At 40.2% G+C, this 12,500-nt stretch overlaps 1 long non-coding RNA gene across 1 annotated transcript in view; it reads right to left on the reverse strand.

Annotated features, from left to right (window-relative positions):
- The window catches only part of LOC118762731, a 21,579-nt gene that overhangs the window by 7,804 nt on the left and 1,275 nt on the right, over positions 1 to 12,500 (reverse strand). Inside the window, exon 2 of the long non-coding RNA XR_004998482.1 lies at positions 11,184 to 11,188. This is a non-coding gene — a long non-coding RNA (uncharacterized LOC118762731). The remainder of the gene's footprint in view (positions 1 to 11,183; positions 11,189 to 12,500) is intronic.

Consider the following 12,500-nt stretch of genomic DNA (forward strand, 5'->3'; position numbering starts at 1 on the left):
TTTCGGGGTCGATAAATAAAGTACCAGTTACGAACTGGGGTCGATATAATCGACTTAATCCCTTTGTCTGTCCTTGTTTGTCCCCTCTATGTTTAGCCCCTTGTGGGTAGTAAAGAAATATATAATGTCAAACTGTTTTTCTTTAATCTGTCTCTCTTTAGGTATCCCCTTCCCTCTCTCTTTCTGTCATGTTCTAATTCTTTCTCTCTCACACATACATGCACACACACACACACATAGACGCGCACACACACACACACATACACGCACACACGCGCACACCCACCCACGCACGTACACATTCTTTCATCTCACTTAGCAGTGACGCTAAAGTGCGTGCCAGCCTTTGAGTTTGCCATCCCTTTCTCCTATACAGACTTATTCAGCAGATCTGAAAGAGCGCCCCACCGCATAAAAGTGTCGGTCAGGAAGGACCACCCCACATCCCCGCTATGTTACTGCCTTTTAGATAAGACTGTGTAGACAGCATGCATTGGAAGTCAGTGGTTGCTAAAATTTCTCCTTTAAGTGTCATACCTTCGAAAAGTTAGAATGCAGTTTCAAATAACACGGAAGGCAGAAAACAATTCGGAAGGTAGAAAACAATTCTTGATTGTTTCACGTTTAAATTTGTTTGTATATATATATATATAATATATATATATATATATATATATATATATATATATATATATATATTATATATATATATATATATGTATATATATAATATATGTATATGTAATATATATATATATGTACATATATATATATATATATATATGGTCGAATTTGCCTTGAATTACTCCCTGGGAGTAATTGAAGGGAGACTCATTGTAGTGCATGTTGAATAATGACGTCCTAGATAGACCATATCTGGAGAAATGACATGATAGTCCCCGGTGGAAACATCTTTGATAAGTTTGGTCGATTACAGTTGATCTAGGAGCTAAATGACAACAACGATGAAAACCGTCCTACACTTTTACAAACATTTTCAGTTGTATAACAGTTCGAAACAGCAACGGTTGATTAGAAACGACAGGCTAAACGAACTGTTACCAGTTGTTAAATTTCATACTTCTGAGGCAGCTAATATAAAATGCCAGTTGACTTCCTGAGTTGATGTAACCAACTATAGCATACCCACTCCCTTAAATTTGAGTCCTTTCGTCTATGTTAGAAATCAATGCTTTATTAATGTAGGATACCAGTTGAAGAGATTTTGGCAGTAGTTTATATTGATTACAATATGATTATCAGCAAGCTCGACTTGGGATACAATAATTAAATAGGCGGATTATTTCGAGTAGCAGAAAGAGTCCTTTTCTTAAACAAGTATCCCATAGGGACGAGATCACTAATTTAATTAAGCGGGAATTGATGGGTCCGATAAATAGTAATTAAATTACAGCGGTGGGATTAGAAAGGGCATTTGCAAGTGTGCAGGTAACAATAATCCAACGGCAGAGAACAATTAAGAATATGATAGCTAAATTATAAGAGGTTGTCGCTGTTAGCTCAGATAGGGTTTGATCGAACAGACATATGACAAAAAGCGTTGTAGTCGTGATCTCCCCGTGTTCTTTTTAATCTATGTCTACAGTATTCATTTTGTTGTTGTTTCTTTAAAACACAATATGATGAAATTTCAGGGAGATTTGACTGATATCTTTTAGAAGACCAAGCAAATACGTAGAGGTTCTTTCGTTGCTTTGCGAATACAAACTATTGGAGATTTTTGTTGGTAGTGTAACTGTATTTGGTTCATAAGAGTAACTGTGTTAGATTCCTGAATGGGTCACTATCATTTTACAACTATTGGGTTGTCCGGAAAGTTCGTGCCGATTTTTAAAGGAAAGAAAAAAGGTCAATAAATACTTGCCATTACATTTTTATCAACCAAATATGAACCATTTTGTTGCACAATGCGTCTCCATCTTTCCTTTACCTTGAAAATACCCTCTTCCCAGAATTGAGGTAGTTTCGTGGCAAAGAATTCGTCAAGGTATCTTTTTACGTCATCCAAGGAATTGAAATTTTTACCATTAAGACTATTCTGCAGAGACCTGAATAAGTGGAAATCCGAAGGAGCAATATCTGGTGAATATGGAATGAGGTAACACATCCCAGCCGATCTGCAGCAATTTTTGTCTGGTTCCCAAAACATCAAGTGCCGAAAATGAACTTTCTTATCTTCCATTTTAAAGGTTTACAGAATTAACACAGGTTATAGGAACATAAACCTTCTTTCACGAAAAGATAGCTTAAACTATGCTCTAAATGGAGGTGTAGTCAAATCCTATTTTATGGACTCAACCATGTTCTAAAATAAGCCGAAATATAAGCTGCTATAAATCGGCACGAACTTTCCGGACAACCCAATGCATTCCAGTTTTCAGACATTTTCAGGAGAGATATTCATTAATTTCAGAGTAGAACACTCTAAGCCCCTTCACAGTTGGATCCTCTGACTTCAATGCTCTTGTTTAGCTCTCCAGTCACTTTATCAAGGCCCCATGTAAGTTCTCCAAAGTGAAGATATCCAGGACCCTTGTCATAGCCTCCTTCATCTTCAAACCGACTGCCTTTGAGGTTCTTCAGCTTGGGGAACAACCAAAATCCACAGGGAGAAAAGTCTGGACTGTAGGATGATTAAGGGGCAGTTTTGATGCCCATTTCCTTCAAGTAGTTGGTTCCCATCATGTTCATCACTGAGCGCCCGGAGAACAAACTTTGCACAAATGTGCAGATCTTCATGAATGATTCAGTGTACAGTTGCCACACCAACTCCAAACTGTATGATTGTAGCCTTTACAAACATACAACGATCATCCAAAAAAATAACAAATTTTCTGAACCAGTTCTGATGTTCTAACTTGCCTCTCCTTCCCATACCTCTCATTGTCTCTCACCTGCTTTCTACTGTCTCTTGTGCCACCGAAAAAAGCATTTCATAACTTTCTGTAGCATTTTCTCCTAGTTTAGCACTAAATTTTGCTGCATAGCGAATTTACAAACGTCCGACTACATTATACAAACTGGTCGGCTATGACAAATAATGTTCAAATACTGTTATAATTATCTCCTTCAATTTGAAATAAGAAAAGTAAACAGGTCAGCTTATTAGATGTATAAAAAAAATAATATAAATGCGCCCATTTAAAGCCTAGCCAGGCTCATGGGCCCCGGATTCCCGGTTTCAATGGCGTATGTGTTCCCTAGCTGGACGAGACGCCAGTCCATCGCAGCGTTACTCATTTTTGCCAGCTGAGCGGACTGGAGCAACGTGAAATAAAGTGTTTTGCTCAAGAACGCAACTTGTCGCCCGGTCCAGGAATCGAAATCACAATCATGATGCTGATACCCTAACCACTAAGCCACGCGACTCCACCTATTAGATGTATAGTAATGATATACTAAAATGACAATAATCTAGGATAATTATAATTCCCTTTCCTAAAAATTCTCAAAACTTCTGGAATGCACCTCGTAACACAAACGTTGTGTGCTTAGACTCAAGTTACGTTCTCTATAGTATGAACAGTTGAACATAGTTTCTTGGTTTAAAGTTAAGGAGTTGCAGTATAGCAATAATTCTACAAGTCGGTGTTTGTAGCTTAGAGAATGCATCTGTACAACTTACAAAACCGAACAGATTTATATGGGCATTCAGGCAGCTCCACATCAAAGCGACTTGTTAACAACGGGCCAAGAAGCAAACTGCAGTTACGAATCCGCCCCTATTGTAGGGTCACTAGATCTGCTAGAAATAATAGACAACTTTCTTTCAAACTAAACTGATTCTTTCACAATATGACCCAGTGAATAATGTTTGCTTAGAGTACACACTTCCTGGAAAAAATGTTGGTATAGACATGGCTTGAACGCCCTTGATCATTAGTTTTCTTCATCGGAATTGATCGGGCAAAGATGAAGTATCAGAAGCTTATATATGTATGTATATGTATATATATATGCATGCATGTATGTATGTGTATATATATATATATATATATATATATATATATATATATATATATATATATATATATATATATATATACTTTATATCAAAGCAGCAGAAATTCAACAAAACCTGTTACTCGGAACAACAACTGTCCGACGAACGGGAACGTGAAACTCCGAGTAACAGGTTTTGTTGAATTTCTGCTGCTTTTAAATAAAGCATATTACTCTACCCCTGGTATTTGAGTACTCTTTTTCCACCTTGTTACATATTTATGTGTTTACTCCAGTATATATATATATATTATATATATATATATATATATATTATATATATATAATATATGTGTGTATGTATGTATGTATGTATGTATGTATGTATGTATGTATGTATGTGTATGTAGGACTGGCTGTGTGGTAAGTAGCTCGCTTACGAACCACATGGTTCCAGGTTCAGTCCCACTGCGTGGCACCTTGGGCAAGTCTCTTCTACTATAGCCTCGGGCCGACCAAAGCCTTGTGAGTGGATTTGGTAAACGGAAACTTAAAGAAGCCCGTCGTATATATATATATATATATATATATATATATATATATATATATGTACGTGTGTGTATATGTTTGTGCCTCTGTTTGTCCCCCCCAACATCGCTTGACAACCGATGCTGGTGTGTTTAAGTCCCCATAACTTAGCGGTTCGGCAAAAAAGACCGATAGAATAAGTACTAGGCTTACAAAGAATAAGTCCTGGGGTCGATTTGCTCGACTAAAGGTGGTGCTCCAGCATGGTCACAATAAGATGACTGAAACCAGTAAAAGAATAAAAAGAGTATATATATATATTCTGGAATGTTAATCTTCTTTGATATTATCTTGGTCGATGTATATATAACCAAAGATTTGAACTGTGAGATTCTTCGAATTAACTGAAATGTAACATTTGCAGACATTTTTGCTTTTCTTTCTTTTTTTATGGCATGTAGACTCATCCGCTTCGAACTGCAGAGTGTTAAGGTCTCAACAGTGTGCAAAGGTTAATTAGAAGAAGGTTAATAAGAAGAAAATCTTATCACTTGCTTGGCCATGTGAAACTCTCACAAACGTACAGGAAGACTTCAGAGAAATTGTTTAAAAGTGTACATTTAACTTGTTCAAACGTCTTACAGATCTTACACTCCATTAATGTGTATTGTAAAGGCTGACGTAATGGCATTCCTCTAAAGCCAGTCGATAATCATCGTTCAATAGGCTTGTATGAACATGTATTTATGTCTGTACGTACGTACCTATGTATGTGTATTTAGTAATATATAGACATGGGAAATTACAAGTGTGTGCGCTTAAGAAAAGTCCGTCTCTGCCCAGTAACCTCGCTGTTATTAACCACACTAGTGATTTACATCAGTAAAGGCCACCGTGAAATTATTGCAGGTTATAGCTAGGTTACAACACATTAAAACTATTCCAGTAAACGCTCAATAGACTTCCAAACAACTTATCAACAAGTTTTCAATCAAATAGTTCTTTTAATGTAATTAAACACCTACCGAGAGTAAGCTTGCTTCACTGAAATCAATACTGCCTGCTATCGGGCTGCTTTCGTTAATAGATGGAATAATTTACTGTTACAGATAAGAAGATTCTTTTCAACAGTAAACTTGATAATATTTATAGAAACCAATACCCATTCCAATAGCTGCAAATAAAATAAATAATTGTCTTTGAAATTATAACTTGAAGAAGATCTGATAGTTAAAACAAAACCATAATTCGGGAAGAAATTTTTATTGGTGTTGGATATAATCGATTGAATCGACACGAGTTTATTACTGATACTTATTTGATTGATTATCGATACATGAAAGACGGGATTTAAGATCAGAACGGCAAGAGTATTCGAAAGAGATACTAAAATATCCCTTGTAAAGTTCTATTTATCACCTCCTCTACAAGACTTAGGAAAGCTTAAATATCGTGATATCGGTTGGCACTGGAGACTGGCGAGAAAGTCATATCGGCGATATGAAAATTGATGGTGGCGTGTGGAGGGTAATTGATAACCAGTCTTTATTACTTCTGCTGTAGAGTTGTAATGAAGCCATGTGGAGTAGTGGTTTGCATGTTGAGTCATGATCTCTAAAGTTGTGAGTTCGATTCTCGGTCTGGGTTGTGCGTTGCGTTCTTGAGCAAGGCACTGGCATTTCACGCTGCTTCAGTTCACTCAACAAGAAACAAATACTAGGGGCTTAACTCTGCGTCAGACTGGGGTCCCGTTCAGTATGGTATTGGATGGAGGTCGTACACGCAGTCACTTCAACGCCACAAAAAAAAAACGAGATAATAATGGTTGATTTTGGCCTTGTACTCCATTAGAGCGTTGCTGATCATGTTGACATTCTTGATTTCTGATAGTTTGACAGTAACGTCATCGACTCATTCCGATGCGAATCTTCCGCATCCTATTATGCAATGCCTCTAGTTGTCGTTGTGAAGGCGCATGGCTCAGTGGTTAGAGCATCGAGCTTACGATCGTGAGGTTGTGAGCTCCAATCCCGGACCGGGCTGCGTGTTGTGTTCTTGAGCAAGGCACTTTATTTCACGTTGCTCCAGTTCACTCAGCTGTAGAAATGAGCTGCAACATCACAGATGCCAAGCTGTATCGACCTTTGTCTTTCCCTTGGATAACACTGGTGGCGTGGAAAGGGGAGGCTGGTATGCATGGGCGACTGCTGGTCATCCATAAACAACCTCGCCCGGACTTGTGTCTAGGAGGGTAACTTTCTAGGTGCAATCTCATGGTCTGTGTCGTCACCGAAGGGGGTCTCCGAGTTGTCGTTGTAGTAGCTCAAGAGTCAGTACACACAGAAGAGAGGAGAAGGTACGACTGTGACGAACCATGAATGATACTGAATGCTTCTGGGAGATGGCCATTAATTCTAATCACCCAGATGCTGCTGTAAATCGTGGTGATCCAGCCCTTGAAGAAAGTTGCTAACTGGATAACTGATAGGTATTGGTGGTCGACCCTATCGGAAACCTTTGATTTAACTAAGTTGATCAATGCCCTACCCCTGCCAGGTTGCTTACCCACCCTGTCGATGACGTATTGCGTGAGGTGAAGGTTGTGCAGTTACATCTGTCTGAGATGGTGTATGTTTGTGAATCACCAATCAGATCACAGACGAGCGTTAGTCTCTTCGTTAACATATTGATCAAGATGTTGAAATCTGCGTTTAGCAGAGTTATAGGTTGAAAATGATTTTTTTTTCAGTGGGTCGTGGCGGTAGTGCTGCTGAGTCCATTCCCAACAACATTACCACACACCTCGACTCACAGAACTGGGGATTCAACCATTGTGCTGTCACTTGTGGAAGGTGTCTGCCAAGAGGCCGCCGAACAAGTCTGACATGTAAACATAAAGCTGGTAAAGTAAACCATCCAAACCGGGCGACCTGTTCCCCTGCAGCTAGTCATCTCTTACCCTATTTCTGCGGCTGTTATTGGCTTTTCGCAACACTGCATCCGCTGCTAAGAGTTATGGTTGTCTGTTGAGGTAGGTATTGAAGACCATCCTGCGAATTGGTGTACCACTTGCCCCGAACAGTGAATCAAAGTACCATTGAAAACCCGCACAGATCTGTCTGAAATTGAATAGCACGCGCTCATTATTGTTCACCAACAGTTTAATGGCGCTTATGTTGCCACATTGCACCTCTGCCACTCAGGTCCCCCGAACGAATTTTCGTTTCTTCGGGGTATTAAAGGCAATGCAGCCTTCATATATCGAGTTGAAGAATTGGTCGAGGGTCAATCTCGCCCCAAATACGCTGGTCACGTTACCAAACCTTAAAGCCTTTCCTCAGTTTCGTCCGTCTTCACGTTCTGAGTTCAAATTTGCCTTTCATCTTTTTGAGGTTGATAAAATAAGTACCAGTTGAACACTTACCCCTCATTCGAAATTGCGGGCCTTGTTCCAGAATTTGCAATCAATATTAAAAATATAGTAGTATTTTTAAAACATCAAATGGCTATGTGAGTCCAAGTCCAGTAGGGTAAGATAGGAATCACAGGGGGCCTTGGGTAAAAAATTGGTGAGAATCACAAGGAGTGACTGTGTGGTAAGTAGCTTGCTAACCAACCACATGGTTCCGGGTTCAGTCCCACTGCGTGGCATCTTGGGCAAGTGTCTTCTGCTATAGCTCCGGGCCGACCAATGCCTTGTGAGTGGATTTGATAGACGGAAACTAAAAGAAGCCTGTCGTATATATATATATAAGTGTGTGTTTATATATTTGCGTGTCTGTGTTTGTCCCCCTAGCATTGCTTGACAACCGATGCTGGTGTGTTTACGTCTCCGTAACCTAGCGGTTCGGCAAAAGAGACCGATAGAATAAGTACTGGGCTTACAAAGAATAAGTCCCGGGGTCGATTTGCTCGACTAAAGGCGGTGCTCCAGCATGGCCGCAGTCAAATGACTGAAACAGGTAAAAGAGTAAAAGAGTAAAGAGTACAATTGTTCACTAGTTCTTTGTTGCTTGTTGTTAGCACGCTGGGCGAAATGCTTAGCGGTATTTCGTCTGTCGTTACGTTCTGAGTTCAAATTCCGTCGAGGTCGACTTTGCCTTTCATCCTTTCGGGGTCGATAAATAGAGTACCACTTCGCACTGGGGTCGATGTAATCGACTTAATCCCTTTGTCTGTCCTTGTTTGTCCCCTCTGTGTTTAGCCCCTTGTGGGTAGTAAAGAAATACGTATTTCGTCTGTCGTTACGTTCTGAGTTCAAATTCCGCCGAGGTCGACTTTGCCTTTCATCCTTTCGGGGTCGATAAATAGAGTACCAGTTTCGCACTGGGGTCGATGTAATCGACTTAATCCCTTTGTCTGTCCTTGTTTGTCCCCTCTGTGTTTAGCCCCTTGTGGGTAGTAAAGAAATAGGTATTTCGTCTGTCGTTACGTTCTGAGTTCAAATTCCGCCGAGGTCGACTTTGCCTTTCATCCTTTCGGGGTCGATAAATAAGTACCAGTTGAACACTTACCCCTCATTCGAAATTGCGGGCCTTGTTCCAGAATTTGCAATCAATATTAAAAATATAGTAGTATTTTTAAAACATCAAATGGCTATGTGAGTCCAAGTCCAGTAGGGTAAGATAGGAATCACAGGGGGCCTTGGGTAAAAAATTGGTGAGAATCACAAGGAGTGACTGTGTGGTAAGTAGCTTGCTAACCAACCACATGGTTCCGGTTCAGTCCCACTGCGTGGCATCTTGGGCAAGTGTCTTCTGCTATAGCTCCGGGCCGACCAATGCCTTGTGAGTGGATTTGATAGACGGAAACTAAAAGAAGCCTGTCGTATATATATATATATAAGTGTGTGTTTATATATTTGCGTGTCTGTGTTTGTCCCCCTAGCATTGCTTGACAACCGATGCTGGTGTGTTTACGTCTCCGTAACCTAGCGGTTCGGCAAAAGAGACCGATAGAATAAGTACTGGGCTTACAAAGAATAAGTCCCGGGGTCGATTTGCTCGACTAAAGGCGGTGCTCCAGCATGGCCGCAGTCAAATGACTGAAACAGGTAAAAGAGTAAAAGAGTAAAGAGTACAATTGTTCACTAGTTCTTTGTTGCTTGTTGTTAGCACGCTGGGCGAAATGCTTAGCGGTATTTCGTCTGTCGTTACGTTCTGAGTTCAAATTCCGTCGAGGTCGACTTTGCCTTTCATCCTTTCGGGGTCGATAAATAGAGTACCAGTTTCGCACTGGGGTCGATGTAATCGACTTAATCCCTTTGTCTGTCCTTGTTTGTCCCCTCTGTGTTTAGCCCCTTGTGGGTAGTAAAGAAATACGTATTTCGTCTGTCGTTACGTTCTGAGTTCAAATTCCGCCGAGGTCGACTTTGCCTTTCATCCTTTCGGGGTCGATAAATAAAGTACCAGTTTCGCACTGGGGTCGATGTAATCGACTTAATCCCTTTGTCTGTGTCCTTGTTTGTCCCCTCTATGTTTAGCCCCTTGTGGGCAGTAAAGAAATAGGTATTTCGTCTGCCGCTACGTTCTGAGTTCAAATTCCTCCGAGGTCGACTTTGCCTTTCATCCTTTCGGGGTCGATAAATAAAGTACCAGTTTCGCACTGGGGTCGATGTAATCGACTTAATCCCTTTGTCTGTCCTTGTTTGTCCCCTCTGTGTTTAGCCCCTTGTGGGTAGTAAAGAAATACGTATTTCGTCTGTCGTTACGTTCTGAGTTCAAATTCCGCCGAGGTCGACTTTGCCTTTCATCCTTTCGGGGTCGATAAATAAAGTACCAGTTTCGCACTGGGGGTCGATATAATCGACTTAATTCCTTTGTCTGTCCTTGTTTGTCCCCTCTATGTTTAGCCCCTTGTGGGCAGTAAAGAAATATATTTATCACCGTGTAGTTTATGAGGTTTCTTTGTTCGCTTTGCGATTGTTGGTTGTGGTGCTCACGGCGTTGTTTGCGATGGTGGTGTTGGAGTTAGTGTCGGTATTATACTCACTTCAAGTCTTCTTCCAAATCTTCCAACTTTTTGTGAGGGCAGATTTCCCTCTGTGTGTGTGTGTGTGTGTGTTTACTGCTTGTTTGTCTCTGCATCCTCCTGAGTATGTTGCAGTAAGCTTAATGGTACAGTTATTCCATTCTGGGTTAGAAAATGTTCAGCAATAGAGAAATTGATTCTTGCATTCGAACAGTGATAACGAAACCATTAACAGTTATTTTTGCTTGCCACGGCGCGCTGGTGTTTTATTAATGGTGCTAGTATTAATAGCGGTCGTCGTGGTGGTTGAGTCTATAATGTTTGTTGCTGTGCTGTCACTACCATTATATATATTTTTTTTTTCGTCGGTCTCATTATCAACTTTGTTGGTTGTAGTTGTTGTCGCTATCGCTATCTATTGCAGTGGTGGCGGTGGGAGAGCAGCAGCGGTACCGGTGACAGTGATGGCAGCGGCGGCGACGGTGGCGGCGGAGGCAGTGGCGGCAGCGGCGACCGGAAGGTGAGGTACAGATGATGGTGAGTGCGAGGGGCATATCGCCTGGGTTTGATGGTCTTACCGTACGAGCTTTATGGTTATCTGCCAGACTTATTTATCACAATTGGTAGCAGACCTGGAACATTCCAAGTAGTGATAGCTGGGGGAAAAAAGTGGTATTGTTGACGAAGGACGCAAGCAACGGGCGGCGGAGGGCATCAGTGACAATTACTGGCTTATAACTCCGCTGAACGCAAACTTTAAAATTTTGTTCAAGGCGCTTGCGAAGACGTTGGCAGTTACCGTCGAAAGTGTTGTCCCTAGCTCCAATTTTTATCTGATCTCTACTGCTAATATCCTCTGCGCGTACAGGTTGTCATATCGTGACGCATATAATAATAATAATAATAATAATAATAATAATAATAATAATAATAATAATACCGGCAGATGACAACGTGTCTCTAAAAGAAATGGAGAAACTTTCAAAATACAAAGACCTGAAAATAGAGGTAACCAGAATGTGGAATCTAAAAACAGAAACAATTCCTATCATTGTAGGTGCCTTAGGCATGATAAAAAAATATTCAGACAAATACATAACAAAAACACCAGGACTTACAAACACATATAACACACAGAAAATTGCACTACTAGGCACTGCACACATCCTACGCAGAAAACTTTCCATACAATAACCATCAGAGCATCACAACAAATCACAGCACATACCTAAGGCACACAGAGCTGCGCTCGGTAGTGAAGTGAAAGCACGCTATAAAAATAAAACTACTGAATGATAATAATAATAATAATAATAATAATAATAATAATAATAATAATAATAATAATAATAACAATAATAATAATAATAATAATAATATAATAATAATAATAATAATAATAATAATGAAATTATTGTATATAGTGCTCAGGTGCACCACAACTTGTCAGAAAGTGCGTATAGAGTATATGCAGTAATGTACAAATGTCTGGAAAGCGAACAATGTATGAGTCAGATACATGCTTGTGTGTGTATGGAGGGGAGAAAATCAGGTGTAGTGTTGGCGAATCTCAGAAAGCATGGAAGTTTTGAAGGATGCAGTGCTCCGACAACTAACAACTGAGGCCAGCAGTTTGTTCCATGCTTCAGCGTGAAAAAATGTTTCCTAAAGTCATTGAGCTGTGCTGTTTTCTGACTTTGTAAATATGTCCACGGGTGTTAGACGGGTGGAGTTTGAAAAGGTGCTCAGAGTTATTGTTTGTAAGATGGTTACGCTGAGGCTGCGGAATCTGCAGAGATTTCCGAACAGTGAGGCGATATGATCGCCGTTTGACAGACATGTCTTCCCACATCTCGTCTTTTTGACACTAATACCGTTCTAGGTCAAACAAAGACCAACATTGAGCACAAGGTAGCTGAATTATTGTCAGTTGTTCTCAGTTTTCTTCTTACCGTATAATGTTGTGAGCGATACGCCTACCATCACATCATGTTGAGGATTAATAATGAGTAAAGGTGGCTACATCCTTGAGGATTCTC

The sequence above is a fragment of the Octopus sinensis genome, linkage group LG3 (genome assembly GCF_006345805.1).
Source record: "Octopus sinensis linkage group LG3, ASM634580v1, whole genome shotgun sequence".
Classification (NCBI taxonomy): Eukaryota; Metazoa; Mollusca; class Cephalopoda; order Octopoda; family Octopodidae; genus Octopus; species Octopus sinensis.